Source organism: Triticum aestivum, chromosome 7B, assembly GCF_018294505.1.
Source record: "Triticum aestivum cultivar Chinese Spring chromosome 7B, IWGSC CS RefSeq v2.1, whole genome shotgun sequence".
NCBI lineage: Eukaryota > Viridiplantae > Streptophyta > Magnoliopsida > Poales > Poaceae > Triticum > Triticum aestivum.
Window position 1 is genome coordinate 205961416 of NC_057813.1, and position 12722 is coordinate 205974137.

A 12722-nucleotide genomic window follows, 5' to 3' on the forward strand; every position below is an offset into this window, starting at 1 on the left:
AGGCAGCAAGATCAATGTTAGAGTGACGATTCAATAACCAACAGTCTAAGAATGAACTGTCGGTCATTAACTTCTAAGCAATAGGGTTGCTAGAAGTACAGAACTCAAACAACATCGTTAGCATATTGGTATCCTGGTTAAAAACAACACGAGGACCAAGGAAGAATGGTGATGGTGAGAAGTATCCTCATAACGAGAATTTCTAAGAGGTGGAGCAATCCCCACAACCTTCTCAACATAAAAGACAGTAATACTTTAAGGCAGAACAGAACACTAGCTGGAGAGCAAGTTGTATTCATAATGTGGACAAGTTCGCGATGAAAGGAAGTCAAGGGTGTTGTCGATGATAATAAAAAATCATCGAGGGCAAGGAGGGAATTTCTCATCATGAACACAATTGACATCTCGGAAGAAGTCAAAGTGTTGAAGGTGATCCAACACATTTGCTGGGAGGTTTCAAGAAGATGCAATCAAACAACAATGGCAACAAGCAAAGAAATGACGAAGTGGCAAGTTATATGATCAATATATAAGATGCAAGCTCGGAACCAAAGTTGCCTTTCAAGACAAGCAACATGATGTTGAAAGCTCGAAGTAAGTCGTGCTCACACACTAAAGAATCCGTGCACCAGAGAAGGACGAGGTAGCACAGTTAAAGATAGCAAGACCAGGATGCAGCTGATAGTCTAGGAATGACTAGATTGGGTTCAGAATTTCCGAGTAAAAATACTAGGGGTATTTGATTTGTAGTGGGAAATAATTTCACTAGTCGGTGTCCTCGGTTGACAACAATCCAGAACCCGTAGAGTGATTACGACAAGGAAAGACATTACTTCAACAAAGTTAGTAAGATTTGGTGCAATGGCCAGACATCTTCGAGATACCAGGGGGTAATACTCGAAGGTAGAACATGATAGAAGTAGAACCAGGTCATTGACCTGTGATAGTAGATACTTCGACCTTGCCAAAAATAGACGAGGCACTGGAATGAATTCCCATCAGATATATCAGATCAGGACAGCATGGTCGGAACCATACCTGTAAGGAATCAATTTCAAGAATACCGAAAGAATCATACAGTTGGATAATCATTTTGCAAGAAGCTTCCGAGACTGTCTACATCATTTTCATGGGCATGAACACAAAGTTCAAGGTCGACTCTCACTTCTTTAATGCATATCATTTCATTCACCTCTCGCTTTGATAAAAGTGCAGTGTTGGAATTTTATCTGGTAGAACACCAGAAGAGTATGACTTGTGAAAACTTTCGGGTTCTCGCGGATTAGGGGAAGGCTTAGGTTCTACCCCTCAGGCATCATAGTAACATATACCACAAGTTTCAAAAGTAAATACACAAGCTCGAAAGCAGAGCATGGTTGGCCGAGCAGAGGATACAGTTTACCAAAGGCACTATGTATTAGGGGAAGAACTCACAAGGTGATTGAATATGAAGGGCACTGTCGGATAACAATCCAACAATGGATCAGGCGATCCACAATGGAGCTGATGTGAGTATCGGTACTCACTCAGAGGAAGAAAGAATGCAGAGGCATCAGATTCAAGAATCACGTGATTAGTCTGATGCTTAAATAGAAAGAAATTACGGTTTCCAATACGAAGGATCAGAAGCAGACGCTTTGATCAAGGATGGATAAGTTTGTCGGCGTTCTGGGAACGGGTGTCCCCAGACTTGCCTGCCTGCGGCCTGCAGCGTGGCTCAACAGTGGCTCAGTATGGCCCGTCTTCATCAACCAAAGCTCAAGACCCTTGTGAGGGACCAAGCCTTGTGGGGCGGACGACACAAGGCCTCCTCAGGGGCGGCCTCACCAGGCAGGCTCGCGAGGAGGCGGAGAGATCAAGACAAGGGGTACCTCGCGAGGTTCCCATGACGCAAGCCATGACGATCAAGACCAGGAGTGTAACATCCCAAATTTCCAATTTGGAATGTTATACATAGATCATCTTTGCAAATCATATTTTAATTGCATTTTTCTCGATCCTAGAAATTCTACGCAACTCAAGGACCCACGGAGAGAGTTGGGAATTTTGTTATTTTCATATTTGAGTTTTCTTAAATTTTGAAAATAGGATCATTTGATTTTATTTATTTTATCTTCAATTATTTCTACTATGAAAATATCAGAGAGGGAATAAATGACTTTCTCAAAATAAAGAAATATTGAGGATTTGATAATAAAAGCAAATAAGATTTTATTTTGGAGTTTATTGCTATTTTATTTGAATTTAGGAAAAATGCGCGTTTTTCAAAATTGCATTTAGGCCCCAAATAAATGTTCATCTTGTCCGGCTTGATTTTAGAAGTCGGGGAAAATTCATTTCAGGATTTTTGGAGTCCATTTAGTATTTCTTTTATTTGTTTTTCTGCGCGTAATGTTTTAAAAAAACGAACCGACCTACCGGGCCGTGTCCGTCCCGGACTCCTGGCCCGGCCGGCCTTATAAGCCGGGAGGCCTGAGCCGCCGAGCCCCCCCAAACCCTAGCCCCACCCCGATCCCGTCGCCGCCGCTAGCCACCGCCGCGACGCCGCCGAGTCCCGCCGCCGCCGGAGCCCCGCGCCGCTGAGCCGCCGCCGCCCGCCGCCGGAGCCCGCCATCACCGGAGCCGCCGCCGTCCCGTCGTCGAGGTAGCCACCGGATCTGCCGCCGGTTTTTTCCGGTTAACCGTCGTTCTTTTTAGAACCCGCGGTTTATTTTTTTAATAGATCGGTTTTATATTTTTTCCCCGGTTTAGTTATTTAGCGAACGCCCGTCCGTACGTTCGTTTTAACGAACGGTTTTCATTTTTTTCAGCAGACAGCGAACGTTCGTTCGTTAGCCTGTTCGTCCATTTTCTTTTTCTCGGATTTTCCGCGATTATTTCTGATCGCGATTTCTGATCCGATTTTCATTTTAGTATATCTTTTCGCTCGTTTATCCCAATCAGGCGATTCAAGCGCCTAGAGTTTCGTCTCGAAACCCTCTTTCCGTTTAACCAACTCAAACAAGTTTTTGCTACTGTAAAATTTGACTTAGGTCCAGATTAGTAAACGAAGCTTGTTTCTTTCGCCGTTTGACTTTCGTTGCTTCGTTTGATTTGATTCTTTTTGCAAACCGGAGTTCTTAAGTTGAACTTTCTGGTTAGATCTCTTATTTGAGTTTTACTTGTGCATTAGATGGGTGCTTATTGTATGCTTGTTTGTTTGCGATAGAGTACCCGGAGTGCGCCGCTTGCTACTTCGAATCTCTAGGTTTCACGGATCATCAGCAAGGCAAGTAACACTTTGATCATACCTCTTTACTACCCAGTTTTATTGCATTTAGATCAATCCTCAAATAATTGCATGATTAGGATCTGATTAATATGTGGGTTTTGGGAAGTAGATGAGGTAGAACCTATTACCTGTTTATTATCAAACCTTTGGGAGTTACTTATACGTTTGCTTATATTGCCATGCTATGCTAGTAGACGTGGACTGGGTGAGTGTATCCATGACAGATGTGAGATTGTTTAAATTTAATGGTTTACTTAAGGTGGCAACTTAAATTCACATCTGGGTGGATTGAGGCACCTGGGGAACCCAGTGTTGCGTGTATTTTTGGAAATCCCTGGGTACCATGTGATTCTCCTATGGACCGACACCCAGGCTCAAAGGGATCATGAGATTATTCATGCTAGAAACTTCCGTGTGCAGCCACAAGCTAATATGGGCTCTAGCATAGTTGATTAAGTTGCGTGAGCTCTTGAAGAGGTAGACTAACAGATGTAGGGGATGTAGGTTGGTACGGTCTATCCGAAGTAGAGAGTTAATGCTTCTAAAAGACTGTGTCTTGGTCATCCGTTTCTCAAACACCATGTAGTGCGAGAAATCAAGCGGAGGAGATCGAGTCTTGCGGGGAGAAGTGCGCAAACCCTGCAGAGTGTAAAACTAATCATGGTTATCCGTGTCCCCGGTTATGGATGTTTTGAGTATCTAGTACTTGGATTATCATGTGAATCTCATCATGTTACTTAATTAATATTGTTGGGTTTTAATGATGATGCTTAATTGGGATTGAGAATGCTGTCAACCATTCTCAATGTTTAACAACCACCATGATAGTTAAATAAAATTTATTCCTTTGCAGTAGGGAAAAATTGGCTTTATGCAAAACTGTAACCATAGAGCTTTCCACCAGCCATATATGCATGTAGTATAGCATTATTCTTTCATTACTCTCTATGTGTTATATTGCCAGCATATTCCATGTGCTGACCCATTTCGGGCTGCAACGTTCATGCTGCAGACTTTTCAGACGACGAGTAAGGAGTTTTTAGATCGTGGTTCTGTACTCAGTGATGCCGTTGGAGTTGATGGACTCGCTTATTTTCCAAGCCTTCCGCTGTTATCGTTATTAGATGGCCTTAAGCCATATTATTGGTAATAAATTCTCTTTTGAGACATTCGATGTAATAAGTGTGTGATTGCTACTCTGTTATAAATCCTTCAAGTACTGTGCATGTCAGCATTACCGATCTAGGGATGACACTGATACATAGAGATCAGACTGTTTGAGGTCTGGTCGCTACAAGATGGTATCAGAGCACACGCTGACTGTAGGACATGACCACTAAGATAAAACCCTAGATCACTACTCTCTCTTCTCACTTCTGACTCCTCATCTTTTCTACTCTTTTAGGATGGCGGATGCAAGGAACAAGTTCACGCAACCGGATGAAGATACACCCTTTGGACGCCACTTGAAGGAAGTCACTAGATACCTGAACATCGGAGTACCAAGCTTCATCGGGGCCTACATCGCCACTTTACCTGAAGAAGAGCACTGGATGATTCAAGGTCAAGTTATAGGAAGAACGTTCATGCCAGTCACTGAGCCCATAGAGTTTTCCTGTGATGCACCAACCTGGAGTCTAGGAAAGAGCATGGCAGCTCACATCACCATGGGACGCATTGGAGAAGTTTACCACAAGGATCTCAAGGATACAATCTACCAGATTTGTGGGCGTCGAGATGAGCAATGGGAGATGATCAGCACCAGGAAGGATAGACCAATTGCAGCTTTCATCCAGGAGTTGAACCAACACATAAGACGCCAGGAGAACCAGATGTGCATCGGCATGATGGATCTGAAGAAGGCATTGACCAAGATCACGGAGCTGGAGGAAGAACTCAAGTCTACGCATGATGGATATGAGGAGGAAATGACGACACTAGTAGAGAAGAATGATGATCTGAAGAAGAAGCTAAAAGTATTCATGGGATTTCCCACGACTGGAGGAGAAGACGATGATTGCACTTTCCTGGAGAACTGCATCATCATCGACGACACCGACTCGGACCCAGATGATAGTGATGATGACTATGTTGATGAAGCTGGAGCAGATATCATGGAGTCTTCATCGGAGCAGTTTTTCTAGTCGACCAACATAATAGTAGTAGTATTCCCCCATGTATATAGTATAGTCCGAGCACTTTTGTAACGATAGTTAGACCGATGTATGCCCTTGTTTGATTTGATTGAAGTGATATTGTTTGCTTTTGTCTCATGTGCATATGGGTAGTGTTTTCTCTCTAGACCTCATTCTATTCTATTTTCTCATCTTTTCTAAACCCTCAGATGCCTTCGAGACGTGACAATGGATTTGCTTTCCCACCGGAGCTCACCCAGTTGATCCAGCAGCAGAATGCATTGATGCAAATACTAGTCCAGAATCAGAATCAGGGGAACAACAACAACAACAACAACCCACCACCACCACCACCACCTGTTGACCACTTAGCCCGTTTCTTGAGGTTGAATCCGCCGGTGTTCTCCAATAGCACCGAGCCGATAGTTGCAGATGATTGGGTCCACAAGATGGGAAGGGAGTTGACCACTGCAGGATGCATAGATGCGGAGAAGGTGCATTTTTCCGCACATTAGCTTGATGGACCCGCAGCATCATGGTGGGAGAATTTCACAGCCACGTATCCTATCGACACTGTCACATGGGATCAGTTTCAGCAGGCTTTTCATACTGCCCATGTTTCAGCAGGAGCAATGGCCATGAAGAAGCGTGAGTTTGGCAACTTACGCCAGGGAGGACGTACTATTGGCCAGTATGTGGATGACTTTAGTAAGCTAGCACATTATGCCCCAGATGACGTTGCTACGGATGCAGCTAAGCAGGAGAAGTTTTTGGAAGGACTGAATGATGAGCTGAGTATGCAGTTGATGGTAGCAACCTTCAACAACTAGTAGGAGTTGGTAGATAGAGCTCTTATGATTGAAGGGAAGCAGCAGCAGATTAACAGCCGCAAGAGGAAGTATGGACAAGGGAAGTACCATTTTGGAGCTCAGCAGAAGCCTCATTTTACCCTGAACTCGGGAGGACATTTTCAACATACCTGAGGGAGTCCTGGATTAGGGGGTATCCGGATGGCCGGACTATGACCTTGGGCCGGACTCCTGGACTATGAAGATACAAGATTGAAGACTTCGTCCCGTGTTCGGATATGACTTTCCTTGGCGTGGAAGGCAAGCTTGGCGATTCGATATGAAGATCTCCTCCCATTGTAACCGACTCTGTGTAACCCTAGCCCTCTCCGGTGTCTATATAAACCGGAGAGTTTTAGTCCATAGGACGAACAACAATCATACCATAGGCTAGCTTCTAGGGTTTAGCCTCTCTGATCTCGTGGTAGATCAACTCTTATACTACCCATATCATCAATATTAATCAAGCAGGAGTAGGGTTTTACTTCCATCGAGAGGGCCCGAACCTGGGTAAAAACATCGTGTCCCTTGTCTCCTGTTACCATCTGCCTAGACGCACAGTTCGGGACCCCCTACCCGAGATCCGCCGGTTTTGACACCGACATTGGTGCTTTCATTGAGAGTTCCTCTGTGCCGTCACCTTTAGGCCCGATGGCTTCTTCGATCATCAACCACGACGCGGTCCAGGGTGAGACTTTTCTCCTCGGACAGATCTTTGTATTCGGCGGCTTCGCACTGCGGGCCAATTCGCTTGGCCATCTGGAGCAGATCGAAAGCTACGCCCCTGGCCATCAGGTCAGATTTGGAAGCTTAAACTACACGACCGACATCCGCGGGGACTTGATCTTCGATGGATTCGAGCCACGACCGAGCGAGCCGCACTGTCATGAGGGGCATGATCTAGCTCTGCCGCCGGACAGCGCCCGGAGCACCGCTCAGGCGTCCGCTCCGACCATTATCTCGGAGCCAACTGCGCCAGTCGGGGACGGACGGTTGGACGCCGCCCCAGGAGCCGCAATCTCTACGGCGATAGAGCCGAATACCAGCCTAGTCCTTTGTGAGGCCTGTGACTCCAAGGTGCCGGACTCGGTTCCGGACTCTGGATCTTCCACACCCCTTCCGGTCGAACCCAATTGGGCTCCGATCATGGAGTTCACCGCCGCGGACGTCTTTCAGCACTCGCCCTTTGGCGACATCCTGAATTCACTAAAGTCTCTCTCCTTGTCGGGAGAGCCCTGGCCGGACTATGGTCAGCAAGGCTGGGATGCGGACGACGAAGAAATTCGAAACCCACCCACCACCCACTTCGTAGCCACTGTCGACGATCTAACCGACATGCTCGACTTCGACTCCGAAGACATCGACGGTATGGACGCCGATGAAGGAGACGACCAAGAACCAGCATCTATAGGGCACTGGAAAGCCACCTCGTCATATGACATATACATGGTGGACACCCCCAAAGCAGGGGATGGCGATGAAAAAACGGAAGACGACCCCTCCAAGAAGCAACCTAAGCGCCAACGTCAGCGGCGCCGCTCTAAATCCCGCCAAAGCAAAAACGACGAGTCTGGCACTGGAGACAACAACACCCCGGACAGTGCCGAAGACAACCCCCTCCAGCAGGATTCAGCGCAGGAGGACGGAGAAGCCATCCCTCATGAGAGAGCGGCAGACAGGGAGGTCGAGGACGACAATTATATGCCTCCCTCCGAAGACGAGGCAAGCCTCGACGATGATGAATTCGTCGTGCCAGAGGATCCCGTCGAACAAGAGCATTTCAAACGCAGGCTTATGGCCACGGCAAGCAGCCTCAAGAAAAAACAGCAGCAGCTTAGAGCTGACCAAGATTTGCTAGCCGACAGATGGACTAAAGTTGTGGCGGCCGAAGAGTATAAACTCGAACACCCCTCCAAGAGCTACCCAAAGCGCAGGCTGCTACCCCAACTAGAGGAGGAAGCAACTAAACCTACATCACCAGCGTATGATGCGCCCGATCGGCCACCCCGTGGCCGCGACAGAGAGGCCTTTCGGCCCTCAACTCAAGCCGCACCTCGGCGCCGCTCAAAAAATACCAGAGCACGGGGAAACGCAACAGACCTGCGAGACATATTGGAGGATAAGGCAAGGCAAACAAGATCAATCTACAGATCGTGTGGGCGCCCCACGTCACGCGACGATAACCGTCATGCCGGATATGATAAATACGGCCAGGCCAAACACAATAGACAAAGCTCATCCGAGCTACGTCGTGATATAGCCCAGTACAGGGGCGCCGCACACCCACTATGCTTCACAGACGAAGTAATGGATCATCAAATCCCTGAGGGTTTCAAACCCGTAAACATTGAATCATACGATGGCACAACAGATCCTGCAGTATGGATCGAGGATTATCTCCTTCATATCCACATGGCCCGTGGTGATGACTTACACGCCATCAAATACCTCCCGCTCAAGCTTAAAGGACCAGCTCGGCATTGGCTTAACAGTCTGCCAGCAGAGTCAATTAGTTGCTGGGAGGACCTGGAATCGGCATTCCTTGACAACTTCCAGGGCACTTATGTGCGACCACCAGACGCCGATGACCTAATCCACATAATCCAGCAGCCAGAGGAATCGGCCAGACAATTCTGGACACGGTTCCTAACCAAGAAAAACCAAATAGTCGACTGTCCGGATGCAAAGGCCCTTGCAGCCTTCAGGCACAACATCCGAGACGAATGGCTTGCCCGGCACCTAGGATAGGAGAAGCCAAAATCTATGGCAGCCCTCACGATGCTCATGACCCGCTTTTGCGCGGGAGAAGACAACTGGCTAGCTCGCAGCAATAACATAACCAAGAGCCCTGGCAACTCAGACACCAAGGACAACAATGGCAGGTCAAGTCGTAACAAGCACAAGTGCCGCATTAACGGCGATAATACTGAGGATACGACAGTTAATGCCGGATTCAGAGGCTCTAAACCCGGTCAGCGGAAGAAGCCTTTCAAAAGAAACCCTCCGGGCCCATCCAGTTTAGACCGGATACTCGATCGCTCGTGCCAGATACACGGCACCCCCGAACAACCAGCCAATCACACCAACAGAGATTGTTGGGTGTTCAAGCAGGCAGGCAAGTTAAGTGCCGAAAACAGAGACAAGGGGCTGCATAGCGATGACGAGGTGGAGCCCCGGCCGCCGAACAACCAAGGACAGAAGGGCTTCCCCCCGCAAGTGCGGACAGTGAACATGATATACGCAACCCATATCCCCAAAAGGGAGCGGAAGCGTGCTCTCAAGGACGTCTATGCGTTGGAGCCAGTCGCCCCAAAGTTCAACCCATGGTCCTCCTGCCCGATCACTTTTGATCGAAGGGACCACCCCACTAGCATTCGTCACGGCGGGTTCGCCGCATTGGTCCTAGACCCAATCATTGACGGATTTCACCTCACCAGAGTCCTCATGGACGGCGGCAGCAGCCTGAACCTGCTTTATCAGGATACAGTGCGAAAAATGGGTATAGATCCCTCAAGGATTAAACCACAAAGATGAACTTTAAAGGCGTCATACCAGGTGTAGAAGCCAGCTGTATAGGCTCAGTTACACTCGAAGTGGTCTTCGGATCCCTGGATAATTTCCGAAGCGAAGAGTTAATCTTCGACATAGTCCCTGTTGGGGATATGACTATTTGTGTAAGCCGCCCAGGAGGGGCCGGGTTACGCAAAGAGGATTCACCAGAGAGAAGCCCAAGACCAAAGTATGAAGATGGCGGTTCATAGAGAGCTTAAGGCCCACAGGCGACTTAAGGCCCGTTGTAGTAAAGCGCCATAGTAATATACTTGTATCATAAGGTAGACTTAACTAGTCACCGAGCCGGACATTGTGTATAAGCCGGCCGGGACTCTGTAAGCCGCAGGGCGTCAACCCGTGTATATAAGGGGACGACCCGCTGGCGGCTTAGGGCAATAAACAACTCATCGAGAGCCAGGCATAGCGTATCTCGCTCCCTGGTCATCGAAACATCAATACCAACCCAACTAGACGTAGGCCTTACCTTCACCGTAAGGGGCCGAACTAGTATAAAACCTCTCGTGTCCTTTGTCCCGATTAACCCCTTCAAGCTTCCTAGTTGCGATGGCTCCACAACTAAGTCCTTTCACGAGGACATCTGACGTGACAATTCCACGACAGTTGGCGCCCACCATGGGGCCAGCGCACGGTGGATTTGAGTTCTTGAAGGGCAACTTCGAAGGGCTCAAGGGATACGTAGTAGGCCGGATGACCAAGAGTCGTCGCAGCAAGATCTACATTGACGACAAAGGCTGGGGCCCTGACGCCGGCTCAATTGAGTACGGGTACCGGGTCCCCTTCGGTGGGATCCACGTCTTCATCGGCCGGATTGGTGAGCCGGGGCCTGAGCCGGACAACTGCACCGACCTCGTCAAGACGGCTCAGCGTGCGAAACCCGCCCGAGCTCAACCCAGCATGAAGCGTGTCTTTGTGGGTTGCGTCCACGGAGAAGAGCTTTCTGAAGGACCTGAAGACGATGGTGAGATGGCCGTCCGCTCTGATGGTGATTCGTCCGCCGGTTCAACAGATTCTCTGTATCAAGTTCAAGACGGTGTGCTCGGGGGCTGTTCCGATGGCCTCAGTATTCCGGACCCCTGTGAGTCGCCGAATTGGGCAGGAGTCTTTATGGCTGGGACTCAACCCGGACAAAATTCTACAGCCGTGACTGCAATTACTTCCGGGTTAGGAGCGGTCGGGGTAGGAGGCCCTGTGCGCCCGCCGGCTCAAGTGCTGATAGACCTCATGGACAAGCTTACGGCCCTGTTAACCGCCACGGTTATCCCTGTGAACAAAGATGAGCATGACACGGAGGTAGCACGGGTACGTGAGGAAATAGCTCAGGCCAAGGAGGCCTTAGCAGCTAAGGACACTAGACTAGCTACGGAGCGGGCGGCTCTCGACGCCCGGGCACAGCGGTTGCAGTCAGAGGCTTACCAGCTCACGATGAGTTTAAATGTGTCCAATGATGTAATGAGGAGGAGACACCAGAAGACCCAATCCCGGTTGCCTCCGAATTACGACCCTAGGGTTCTTTTTGCTACACCCGGAGCCGGCCCAAGTAACCCGCCCGATGCTAATCAGTTTATGACATCCGGAGCGGGAGGACCGGCTCAGCGTCGGGAGATGCCACCTCCTCATATGAGCATGGCGCCGCCGCGTTATATGCCGATACCGGAGGGTCACTTTTCCAACCCCATGGAGAATTTAATCACAGCGTCAGTGCGTCTGGCGACTCTTCCAGTGGACGGTGATGATCCAACAGCGGTGGAGACCCGGAGGATCAGGGAGCTTGTCCAGACGGCCCTGGCTTAGCAGGAGACCTATTCTTACAGCCGGGATAGGATTCATTCAACCCCTCCGCCTTAGTTAGCACCGCCTCGTCAGAACCGGAGCCCGAGTTACAGCAGACACATGGAGTCCGAAGCTTTATCAAGCAATGCCCAACACCATAACCAGCATGGTGGCTATAACCCGGTGCAAGACCGAGTACGTCAGGAGAACGAGCGGGCGGCTCAACAGGCGGCTCAGCTGGCGGCTCATCAGGATATCCCAGAGTATCCAACGACTTCTATTGAGATGGGAGTAGCCACCAGAACCGGTGGAGTTCCTTGTTTGATACCGGCTTTGCGCAACGTGCGCCTGCCTAAGGACTTCAAGGGACCTCGAAAGGTGCCGAATTACACGGTCGACTTACAGCCCGGAGCATGGATTGAGAGTTATGAGATGGCCACAGAGCTGTTGGAGGTCAGTGACGCGGCAATGGCTAAATACTTCACCATGATGTTAGATGGAACGGCCCGGTCTTGGCTAAAAGGTTTACCACCTAATTCCATTGGTTCGTGGGAGGAGTTAAAGGCCCGTTTCATCCAGAACTTCAAGGACACCTGTAAGCAATCTATGTCGATCGTGGACTTGACGAGTTGTAAGCAGGGAGAGGGTGAATCCACCACCCATTGGGTACGCCGAGTCAAGGAGATAATTCACTCATCTGATAAGATGGATGCCGGCTCTGCAGTCCTCATGTTGGAGAAGAATTGCAACTTTGAACCACTGAGGCAGAAATTGGGTCGCCTTAAGCGTGACTGCACCGATATGGGAACGCTGATGGCGGCTTTAGTCAAATATGCCGATTCTAATAATACCAAGGACCCCGTGTCTGACGATGAGAAGACAGGGAAGGGAAAAAGGAACGGTAATGGAAAGGGTCAACAGCACAACCCGGGGAATCAAAGCGGCAATAAGCGTAAGGCTGACGGCAACCCGGAGCTTGTAGCTAACGCTAGTACACAGGGTAACAATCAGAGACATAAGGGTAAGTGGCCTCGAACCGGCGGGTCAGGTCCATCTCTTGAGCAGCTACTCAATGAGCCCTGTCCAAAATACGGCACCCGGGAGCACCCCGCTACACACCTGTGG